At 38.5% G+C, this 12,386-nt stretch overlaps 1 protein-coding gene and 1 non-coding gene across 5 annotated transcripts in view; one reads left to right on the top strand and one right to left on the bottom strand.

Moving 5' to 3' along the window:
- Positions 1-12,386, bottom strand: part of PPP3CC (protein phosphatase 3 catalytic subunit gamma) — a 97,786-nt gene that overhangs the window by 57,896 nt on the left and 27,504 nt on the right. The window lies entirely within an intron of this gene.
- On the top strand, positions 11,740-11,846 carry LOC123324132. The gene has a single exon (XR_006539625.1). It is a non-coding gene; the product is annotated as a U6 spliceosomal RNA (small nuclear RNA).

Below are 12,386 nucleotides of genomic sequence, written 5' to 3'. Positions count from 1 at the left end.
AGGCAGACTCCCTGCTGAGCAGGGAGCCCGACGTGGGACTCGATCCCGGGACTCCAGGATCATGACCTGAGCCGAAGGCAGTCGCTTAACCAACTGAGCCACCCAGGCGCCCTTTAATTTGTGATTTATGCCTGGTGGTTCTACTTCTAGCTTTATGGTGAGGGGCTCCTGGCTGTCTCAGAGGAGCCAGCGACTTTTGATCTTGGGGTCGTGAGTTTAAGCCCCAAGTTGAGATTATTTAAATAAATAAATAAACTTTAAAAGCGGGGGGCACCTGGGTAGCTCAGTTGGTTAAGCGTCCAACTCTTGATTTCGGCTCAGGTCATGATCTCAGGGTTCTGAGATCTAGCCCCATGTTGGGCTCTGAGCTGGGTGTGGAGCCTGCTTGGGATTCTCTCTCTCCCTTTCCCTCTCCCTCTACCCTTCCCTAACCCCCCAGCTTGTGCACATATGCTTGCACCCTCACTCTTACTCTCTCTCTCAAAAAAAAAAAAAAAAAGAGAGAGAGAGAGAGAACCAACCTGAAATCTACAGGCACTATAAAAATTTTAGACTTAAAAATCCTATGGTAAGTTCACCATGCTCTTAGCTACAACTTGACTCATCTGGGTTATTCAAAGCTTGTTGAAAAAAATTATAGTAGCTATCCAACCAGCAAATATTACCTTGAAACAGGGACCATGTATACCCCAGTTCATGTAGGACAGGCCTAGATTTCCACTGCTCTCCTAGCATAATTGTTAATAGAGCCCCTTTTCACTCTCAAAAGTATTCCAATTTGAAGGATAAATTGTTATTCAGATGGAACATCAATACATTATTTTAGTCAAATAATCTACTTCTAAAATAAAGATATTATGATGAATCTTTTATTTATTCATCTGGTGAGTCTCTAAAACAGAGTGAAAGGTAAGTCCTAAACAAATTTACTTCAATTTTCATAAAACGTAATGGTAATATGGGTTAGCCTGGTGGTGGGTATTGAGGAGGGCACATTCTGCATGGAGCACTGGGTGTTATGCACAAACAATGAATCATGGAACACTACACCAAAAACTAATGATGTAATGTATGGGGATTAACATAAGAATAAAAAAAAAATTAAAAAAAAAAACGTAATGGTAATATAGTTGGCTTTTAACAATAATAAAAAAGTCCTTTATAGTTTAGAGAGTCTTACTGAAATATTTTCAGATGAAATTATATGCTATTTGGGATTTGCTTCGATATAATGGGGGGACAGGGAATAAGCAGCGGTACAGAAGAAAAAAAGAAAAGTAGTGAGTTACTAACTGTTGAAGCTGAGTGATGTTCACTTGAAAGCTCCTAATACTATTCTCTCTACTGTTGTAATATGTTTGAAATACTTATTTTTTAAAAAAAGTGTAAAAATTGGGGCACCTGGGTGGCTCAGGCAGTTGGGCGTCTGCCTTGGGCTCAGGTCATGATCCCAGGGTCCTGGGATGGAGCCCCACATTGGACTCCCTGCTCAGCAGGGAGCCTGCTTCTCCCTCTCCTCCTAGCTCAGTGCTCTCTTTCTCTCAAATAAATAAAATCTTTTTTTAAAAAGTGGAAAAATTACCAAAACTAAGGGTATAAGTCTTAGAAAAATTTTCTTTAGAGAAATTTACATGAGGTTCAATCAAGAGCTACTTGCATGTGAGTTCAGAGAACCCCAAGTCCTCTGAAATCTTGATCCAGAAAAATAAAGAAATGGATGGTTCCACATTTAATCATTCCCCTTTTCATACTTAATTTACCTCTTCTTGGTTTTCAAACTCTTACTCTCAATTTCTGGCTAGCCAATCTGCCCTTCCCCATTTTGAAATGAACCCCATAGAAAGCCTGCTTGTTTTTAATCCCCACTTTGTAAATAAAAGAAATTGGCCAACAAACTAAAAACAAAATGAAATAATATAAAATCAAATATGTTGGAATTGACAAAAAAGGTATTATAATAGAGGTAGTACCAGAGACAAGAGATCCACAGATATTATTTGACTTCTAACAGCAATATTATTACTACTAATAAAAATAAATTTCCTGGGGCGCCTGGGTGGCTCAGTCATTAAGCGTCTGCCTTCGGCTCAGGTCATGATCCCGGGGCCCTGGGATCGAGCCCTGCATCGGGCTCCCTGCTCCGCGGGAAGCCTGCTTCTCCCTCTCCCACCCCCTCTGCTTGTGTTCCCTCTCTCGCTGTGTCTCTCTCTGTCAAATAAATAAATAAAATCTTTAAAAAAAATAATAATTTTCCTGCAATACTGAGTTGTAATCAGGTAACAGTTTACAAAACAGGAAAACCATTTTTTCTATATAAGTTATGTAAGGAGAGGTGACAACAACCTGAAGAACTCTTGAGAAAGAAATTTAGAAAGGTATTTTTTCTTTCTCTCAAATTCTTCAGTTGCAATTTACTTAAATAGTAAACAAGTCACTTAGTTAAATGAAAACAAAAGCAAGGTTGAAATGGATCAAGGGGATTATGCCCAGCTAAGAGAAATGGGACACAGCTGAGCCAGGAACACTAAAAGGAATTAAGATTGGCTTGAGACAACATGCATTACAGAAAGTTCCAGAAGAGTCCTAAGTTTTTAGCTAAGGGCAAATAAAATCAGTTTCATTCAAATCAGAAGAAAAGAATCTTCAACTTTAAAGGAGTGGGTCCTAACTCCCCTCAAGTTACTCCTAGTATGTTTAGAAGCCCTGAATTCCATCTTCTTTTATTAGAAAGTTGTATACACACTATAGTTGAGGTTGATTCATAAAAGAGTGGAAACAGCCACCATCCTGAGAAGACGAAAGGAAATCTAGCTAAGTTTGGTCACGAAAGGAAATAGCAGGAACTTTCCAATTAAACTTTAAACCTCTATTTTTAAAAAATATGCCCCAGGTACAGTGATCATATGTCCAAGTACACCTATTAGGATATTCTCAGATTATTTATCTTGTCCTAATGTGATTTAATAGCATCCTCTTTTACTCTCAAGTATCCTGATTTAAATCACCTACCCAGGAACAATATTCACCAGAATCAGCGGGAGTGTTTGTTTAGAATATAGATTCTTAGGCCTCAGACAGGTAGAATCAAAACTTTTGGGGATCCTGCACAGGCATTTGCATTGTTAACAGGTGTCCCAGGAAATTGTTGTGCATACTAAAATTGTTTAGAGAAAACCAGGAAAATGGCTTAAGGGAATTCTAAGTAAAGACACAACTCATCTCAGGGCACCTGGGTGGCTCAGTTGGTTAAGCATTTGCCTTCATTGGCAGTCCCATTCCTGTCCCCTTCATGCCGAGTCCCATTGCTCGGTGGGGAGCCTGCTTCTCTCTCTCCCTCTGCCTGCCACTCCCTCTGCTTGTGCTCTCCCTCTCTCTCTCTCTCTCAAATAAATAAATAAAATCTTTAAAAAAAAAAGACTCAACTAATCTCAAATAATCAGCACCTTCATTCACCAGTCATCACAAAGTAATAGTTTACAGGTCTTCATGTCCTTTTCCCCAGTCTCTACTGTGAGCACATGGAAACAGGAGTTTGGAATTTCTGAATGAAAAAAAGAGGATCGGGCGCCTGGGTGGCTCAGTTGGTTAAGCGACTGCCTTCGGCTCAGGTCATGATCCCGGAGTTCTGGGATCGAGTCCCACATCGGGCTCCCGGCTCGACGGGGAGCCTGCTTCTCCCTCTGACCCTATCCCCTCTCATGCTGTTTCTCTCTCTCTCTCTCAAATAAATAAATAAATAAAATCTTTAAAAAAAAAAAAGAAAAAAGAAAAAAAGAGGATCTAGAGTAGTGGGAACTGCCCCACTCCAACCTCTAACCTGTCAAAACCTGTACTTTGTAAAATGCAGTAAAAATAAATCACTAGAAAAATGATCATATGCTTAGATGTTGTGCCAATATCAAATTGCTATTTAAGTTTTTAAATGCTCTATTTCTGTACTTATTGAAGTTAATAACAAGCTGTAAACTGAGAGGAATCCACGGACCACATTTTGTGTAACACTGGTTTGGATAAACATGGAGTGAGGGGAACAAGAATAGGACTAGAGTAAAAATTTGAATATTATGTATGTATACATCTTCAAGCCAAAGTTTAGAGATTTTATTATGACTAAGGTACACATAAGAGGATTTTCACCTGTCTTCACTATTCACAGTGAATGATAATCTTTTCTAAGAACCCAAGTCTCTGACACATTCATTTCCAACCGTTTTTATTAATGGCACACAGGATTTCACTAACAATACAACAAAACACTATGACTGTGCAAGCAGATGAACAAGCTGAAGTTTTAGCTTCTAACATCTTATCCCTGCTTTAAACTATGAAGTATATGAATTGTAACACAGAGTTTCAGTTCTTGCACCCTTTCAAATTATAAACAAACTACTCAACACCAAGCACTAAAGTTTCCCATTTTGTTTCTGAGGCTGTATGTCACCTCTTTAAACATTCCATTTATGGTCATACTTCCAAAACAGTGTCTTAGCACAATTTTTCAAATTTCACAGAAAACGTATTTAAGTGATTTTCAAGGCTAATAAGTAATTCCAGACATTTTATTTGTTCAAAAAATTAAACTAGGCATTTTTTAATGAAAGAATCAAAATGTCAACAGTGTCAGCACTCAATTTACTGCTTTATTGGTTATATCATATCATAATTTGGGGGGAGTGGTCCCTTCATTTTTATTTATTTATTTTTAAAAGATTTTATTTATTTATTTGACAGAGAGAGACACAGTGAGAGAGGGAACACAAGCAGGGGGAGTGGGAGAAGCAGGCTTCCCGCTGAGCGGGGAGCCTGATGCGGGGCTCGATCCCAGGACCCTGGGATCATGACCTGAGCCGAAGGCAGACGCTTAACGCCTGAGCCACCCAGGCGCCCCCTTCATTTTTAATATAGGTCTGTTATTTTATAAACTACAATCCTTACCAATGAGAAAGGAGAGTTAGCACAGGGATTGAAGGGTCTCAAAACACCAGCACAGAGTTAAAAAAAAAAATGACTATGAACCAAAAGATTACTTATCCAGAAATGTGATAATTCAGGGAATATAAAATTACAGTACTTTTTTTTCTGAAGAGTAGAGGAGGTCCCTGTTATTCAAAGATGATTGGTATTAAAAAAGGCCACTTAAAGTGTATCCACATAAAAAATAAACATTCAAAGTAAGTAGTGGGGGAAAACAATTTGGCATAAATATGAAACTAAGAATTGTAAAAACGGTTTTATTTCATAATTAACACAATTTGCAGCATGATCATGGAGTTGTTTCTACAAATACAACCAAGGGTTTCATTATAAACCTTGTAAAAACTGATTAGCCTAAACTCTCCTTTGAACTCCAGGGTCTTAAGTTCAACTACCTGTTTAACATCTACATGGATGTTTAATACGCTTTTAAAATTTAACATGTCATGGAAACAATGTAAGAGTTGACTGATGGATGAATGGATAAAGAAATGGTGGTATTTACATACAATGGAATATTATTCAGCCATAAAACATGAGAAAGTTCTACCATTGGTTACATTATGGATGGAACTGGAGGGTATTATGTTAAGTGAAATAAGTCAGAGAAAGATAAATACTGTATGATCTCACTTACATGTGGATTCAAACCAAAACGAAACTCACAGAAAAAGAGATGGGACTTGTGGTTACCAGAAGCCAGAGGCCTGAGGCCAGAGGCAGAAGTGGAGGGGAATTGGAAATGGAGGACTGTAGTCAAAAGATATAAATTTCTGGGGCACCTGGGTAGCTCAGGTGGTTGAACGTCCAACTCGGTTTTGGCTCAGGTCATGATCTCGGGGTCGTGAGATTGAGCCCCACATCCGGCTCCACGCTCGGTGGGGAGTCTGCTTGGGATTCTCTCTCTCCCTCTCCCTCTGTCCCGACCCCTGCGCTCTTTCTCTCTCTAAAACAAATAAATCTTTTAAAAATAAAAGATATAAACTTCCAGTGATAAGGTAAATAAGTACTAAGGATATAATATACAACATGATGACTACAGCTAACTGCTGTATGATCTATAGAACAGTTGTTAAGAGCAAATCCCAAGGGAAAAAAAGTAAATCCTAAGAGTTCTCATCACAAGGAGAAATTTTTTTTTCCTTTTTTCTTTTCTTCTTATTGTATCTATATGAAAAGATGGATGTTAGCTAAACTTACTGTGGTAATCATTTCAAAATATATCTAAATCAAACCATCATGCCGTATGCTTTAAACTTACATGGTGATGTATGCAAATTATTTTTCAATAAAACTAGAAAAAATTAACATATGTCCAAAATTAAACTTACTTCCCATACCACCTCTAGTCTTTTCCATCTAAATATATGGAACCATACTCAACCCAGTTGCTCAGGCCAAAAACCTAGGCAGTCATCCCTTAATCACAATTTCCCCAATACTCCCCAAATCCCAATTTATCAGCAAGTCTGGTTGATTCTTTTTTTTGTTTTGTTTTAAAGTAAGCTATGGGGACGTCTGGGTGGCTCAGTCAGTTAAGCATCTGCCTTCAGCTCAGGTCGTGAACCCAGGTCCTGGGATCAAGTCCCGCATTGGGCCCTTCCTTAGTGGGGAGCCTGCTTCTCCCTCTGCCTGCTGCTGTGGCCTCTCTCTCTCTCTCTGACAAATAAATAAAATCTTAAAAAAAAAAAGTAAGCTCTGTGTCCAACTTGGGGTTTGAACCCATGACCCGGAGGTCAAGAGTCACATGCTCTACCTGATCTACTGACTGAGCCAGCCAGGCACCCTGGTTGATTCTACCTTTAAAATACACTTTAAATTTGGAGAGTCTCCAGCTGGCCCTCATTTGTGTTGGGAGCACAATGTAACCACTCTAACAGGTGTGAGATGATGTCTTAACTGTGGTTTTAATTTGCGTTTCCCTGATGATTAGTGAGTGATATCAAGCAGCTTTTCATGTACATGTTGACCTTCTGTATGTCTTTGGAAAAATGTCTATTCAGTTCCTTTTCCCCTTTTGTTAATCAGACTGTTTGCTTGTTTTTCCTATTAAGTTGTACAAGTTTGTTATATATTTTGGATATTAACCCCTTATGAGATACATGATTTGTAAATATTTTCCCCCATTCCATAGGTTTCCTTTCATTTTGTTGATTGCTTCTTTTGTTACGCAAAAGCATTTTAGTTTGATGTAGTTCCACTTACTTTTGTTTGCTTTTGTTCTTTGTGCTTTTGGTGTCAAGTCCAAAAAATCATTGCCAAGACCAATGTCAAGGAGCTTTTTCCCTGTGTTTCCTTCTAAACATCTTATGGTTTCAGGTCTTAAGTTTAATTCATTTAAACATAATCCATTTTGGGGTGCCTGGGTGGCTCAGTCGTTAAGCGTCTGCCTTCGGCTCGGGTCATGATCCCAGGGTCCTGGGATCGAGCCCCGCATCGGGCTCCCTGCTCTGTGGGAAGCCTGCTTCTCCCTCTCCCACTCCCCCTGCTGTGTTCCCTCTCTCGCTGTGTCTCTGTCAAGATTTAAATAAAAATCTTTAAAAATAAATAAATAAATAAACATAATCCATTTTGAATTAATTTTGTGAGTAGTAAAAGATAGGGGTCTAATTTCATTCTTCCACATGTTGTTATCCAGTTTTCCCAATACCATTTAATGAAGACACTACCCTTTCCCCACTGAGTATTTCTTAGGGCCCTTATCAAATATTAGTTGACTGTATATGCGAGGGTTTATTTCTGGGCTCCTGATTCTGTTCCACGGGTCTGTGTGTCTATTTTTATGCCAGTACCATACCACTTTGACTACTATAGGTTTGTAGTACAGTTTGAAATCACCAAGTGTGATATCTCCAGCTTTGTTCTTTTTCAGAATTGCTTTAACTATTTGGAGTCTTTGGTTTCCATATAAATATTAGGGTTATTTTTTCTATTTCTGTGAAAAATACCATTGGAATTTTTATAGGGATTGCACTGAATCTATAGATGGCCTTGGGTAGTTTGTTAACAGTATTAACTCTTCTAATCCATGAACACAGGGTATCTCCCCATTTTTGGGGGTTTTCTTCAATTTATTTCATCAAAATCTTGTAGTTCTCATGTTCCTGACTAAATTTATTCCTAAGTATTTTGTTTTGATCCTATTGTGAATGGAATTATTCTGTTTCTTTTTTGGATATTTTGTTGTTAGTATTTAAAAACACAACTGATATCTGAAATTTAACTGAATTTCTTGATTCACTCTAACAGTTTTTTGGTGGCCTCTTTAGGATTTTCTACTTGTAAGACCATGCCACCTGCAAATTAAGACAATTTTATGTATTTCTTTCTGATGTGGATGCCTTTTCTTTTTTTTTTTTTTTCTTATCAGACTGCTTTGGCTAGGACTTCCAGTACTGTATTGAATAGGGGTGGTAGAGGGTGGAAACCCTTGTATTATTCCTGATCTTAGGGGAAAGGCTTTCAACCTTTCATTGTTGAGTATGATGTTAGCTGTGGGCTTTCCACCTTTATGATGTTGAGGTATGCTCCTTCTATATACTCTTCTACATACCCAATTTGTTAAGTGTTTTTATCAAGAAAGGATGTTATCTTTAGTCAAATGCTTTTTCTGCATCTACTGAAATGATCATATGATTTTTATCTTTCATTCTATTAAAGTGACATATTACATTTATTGATTTGAGTATACTGAACCATCCTTGCATTCCAGAAAAATCATGCTTGATTATGGTGAATAATCCTTTTAATGTGCTGTTGAATTAGGTTTGCTAATATTTTGTTGAGAATTTTTGCATCAGTAATCATCATACTGGTCTGCGGTTTTCTTTCCTTATAGTTTCCTTATGTGGCCTTGGTACCAGGATAATGCTGATCTTAAAAAAAAAAAATGATTTGGGGAGTGTTTCCTCCTCTTCCACTTTTTTAGAAGAGTTTGAGAAGGATTGGCATTAATTTTTCTTTAAATGTTTGCTAGATGAGGAGCCTGGGCGGCTCAGTTGGTTAAGTGGCTGCCTTCAGCTCAGGTCATGATCTCAGGGTTCTGGGACAGGAGCCCAGCATCAGGCTCCTTGTTCAGCTTCTCTCTCTTACTGCTGCTCCCCCTGCTTGTGCTCTCTCTCTCTGACAAATAAATAAAAATCTTTAAAAAAAATAAAAATAAATGTTTCATAGAATTCATCAGTGAAGCCTTCTGGTTCTGCCTCGGCTTTTCTTTGTTGGGAGGTTTTTTTTGTTCTGTTTTGTTTTAAGATTTTATTTATTTGTCAGAGAGAGAGAGAGCACAAGCAGGCGGAGCAGCAGGCAGAGGGAGAGGGAGAAGCAGGCTCCCTGCTGAGCAGAGAATCCGAAGTGGGGCTCGATCCCAGGACTCTGGGATCATGACCTGAATCGAAGGCAGATGCTTAACCAACTAAGCCACCCAGGTGCCCCTGTTGGGAGGTTTTTGATGACTGATTCAATCTCATTATCTGTTATTGGTCTATTCAGATTTTCTACTTCATGATTTAGTCTTGGTAGGTTGTATGTTTCTAGGAATTTATCTTTTTTTTTTTTTAAAGATTCATTTATTTATTTGAGAAAGGGTGGGGGTGGAGAGGGAGAGAGAGAATCTCAAGCAGACTCCCTGCTGAGCACAGAGCCCGATGCAGGGCTTGATCTCACCACCCTGAGATCATGACCTGAGAGAGAAATCAAGGTCAGACACTTAACCAACTGGGCCACCCAGGCACCCTAGAATTTATCCATTTCTTCTAGGTTATCCAATCTGTTAGTGTATAAATGTTCACAGTCTCTTAGGATCCTTTGTATTTCTGTTATATCAATTGTAATACCTCCTTTTTCATTTCTGCTTTTGAGTCTTCTCTCTTTTTCCTTAGTTTAGCTAAAGTTTGCTTATTTTGTGAATCTTTCCAAAAAAACCAACTCTTAGTTTCGTTGATCTTTTCTATTTTTCTGGTCTCTATTTCATTTATTTCTGCTCTGATCTCTGTTATTTCACTGGCAAAAACTGCTGCCTTTATCTGTTGACACTGTGAATGTCAACTACTCACACTGCATAGCTGCTACTGGTAGCCCCTTCATTCTACTCAATTCTCTGCTCAAATATTACCTCTTCAGGAATCTCTTCCCTGACCATTTTATCTAACCGAAACAGAACCTCTTTGCTCCACACTGTCCAGCTAAAGAGGTTTCTTCATCAATTTTCAGAATAAGTACTTTGAAGTATAATATATACACATTCATTGTTTAGACGTATAGAAACGAAGTCTGAGCCAGATAACAACTGTTAAATTATACAATTATGCCACCAATTGTTCATTTCAGACACAGTAGACTCCTGCTCAACCATTCATCCTAAAATTTTTTCCTTCTCAAAGTGTAGTCTGGGGGATCAACAATATGAAAATCACCTGGGAGCTTGTCAGAAATGCAGACTATCTGCCCTAGCTCAGACCTACTCAAGTCAGATTCTGCATTTTAACAAGATCCCTAGGTGCACATTAGGTCTAAGGAGCACTACCATAATTCACCGATTTTTAGCCCTGACTGAGCATTATAATAACCTGGGGATTTTCTGAAGATATAATGCCCTCATTTTATTTCTAGAAATTCAGACTCAATTGGTTTTAGACTGGTATGTTCAAAAAGCTCTCCAGATGTCCTAATGTGCAGGCTAATATACAAATTAAGGTTGACAACCACTGGTCTAATTTAATCATGATAAATACAACTTTTTTCCTAATTTCATATCATTCTAAGTTCTTGTATTTTTTTTCAATTCACTCTTTTTTTTTTTTTTTTTAAGATTTTACTTATTTATCTGACAGAGAGAGACACAGAGAGAGAGGGAACACAAGCAGGGGGAGTGGGAGAGGGAGAACCAGGCTTCCCGCCGAGCAGGGAGACCAATGCGGGGCTCGATCCTAGGACCCTGGGATCGAGTCCGACATCGGGCTTCCTGCTCAGCAGGGAGTCTGCTTCTCCCTCTACTGTTCCCCCCCTGCTCAATGATCTCTCTCACTCTCCCAAATAAATAAATAGAATCTTTAGAAAATTAAAAATTAAATTAAATTTAAAATTTAGCTTCTCAGTTACACTAGCCACATTTCAATGCTCCTTAACCTCATGTGCCTAGTGACTACCATATTGGAGAGTAAAGATTTCCTGAAGATTTCCATCAGTTCAGGTTATATTCAACAGCACTGCTCTAAAGTATTTACTCGAAAAAACACAATGGCATTAAATTTAACTAATACAGTGAGTCAAAGACTAAAAAAAACAGAAACAGGGGCTCCTAGCTGACTCTTGATCCTGGGGTCATGTGAATCCCACATTGTGTGAAGAGATTACATACATACATACATAAACAAATAAATAACACTGTTCAAATAAGAAAATAGAGTATAAGATTATAAAAGCAGTTAAAACTAATCTAAAACTAACCTAGGGATGCCTGGGTGGCTCAGTCAGTTAAGCATCTGCCAGCTTCTCCCTCTGCCTGCCGCTCCCCCCCTGCTTGTGCTCTCTCTCACTCTCTCTCTCTGACAAATAAATAAATAAATAAAATCTTAAAAAAGAAACCTAATCAAACTAAAGAATGATCCAAGAGTAAGGGAACATTTGAACTGAATATAGAGAAAAAGTTGACATTTTTATAATTAGTGTTCTAGGCAATCTACAAGTTCTTTCTTTTAGTCCTCCAAAATCAAAATCACAGAAAGATTTTAAGAAATTTCAAAACAGTTTTAGAAGTTAGAAAATTGGGTGCTCACTTCGGCAGCATATATACTAAAATTGGAATGATACAGAGAAGACTAGCATGGCCCCTGTGCAAGGATGACACGCAAATTTGTGAAGCCTTCCATATTTTTCAGATGTAGTGAAAAGAAGGGGCACATGCACCCCAATGTTCATAGAAGCAATGTCCACAATAGCAGATTGTGGAAGGAGCCGAGAAGTCCTTCAACAGATGAATGGATAAAGAAGTGGTTCATATATACAATGGAATATTACTCAGCCATCAGAAAGGACGCATACCATCCATTTGCACATGGATGGAGCTGGAGGGGATTATGCTAAGTGAAATAAGTCAAGCAGAGAAAGACAATTGTCATATGGTTTCACTCATATGTGGAACATAAGGAATTGTGCAGAGGACCACAGGAGAAGGGAGGGAAAACTGAATGGAAAGAAATCAGAAAGGGAGACAAACCATGAGAGACTCTGGACTCCAGGAAACAAACAGGGTTACAGAAGGGAGGGGGTGGGGGAATGAGGTAAACGGGTGATGGGTATTAAGGAGGGCACATGTTGTGATGAGCACCGGGTGTTATATGCAACTAATGAATCACTGAACACTACATCAAAAACTAATAATGTACTATATGTTGGCTAACTGAACATAATAAAAA

This window comes from Neomonachus schauinslandi, chromosome 2, assembly GCF_002201575.2.
Source record: "Neomonachus schauinslandi chromosome 2, ASM220157v2, whole genome shotgun sequence".
NCBI classification, from domain to species: domain Eukaryota; kingdom Metazoa; phylum Chordata; class Mammalia; order Carnivora; family Phocidae; genus Neomonachus; species Neomonachus schauinslandi.
This window is presented reverse-complemented; position numbering and strand designations above follow the sequence as displayed.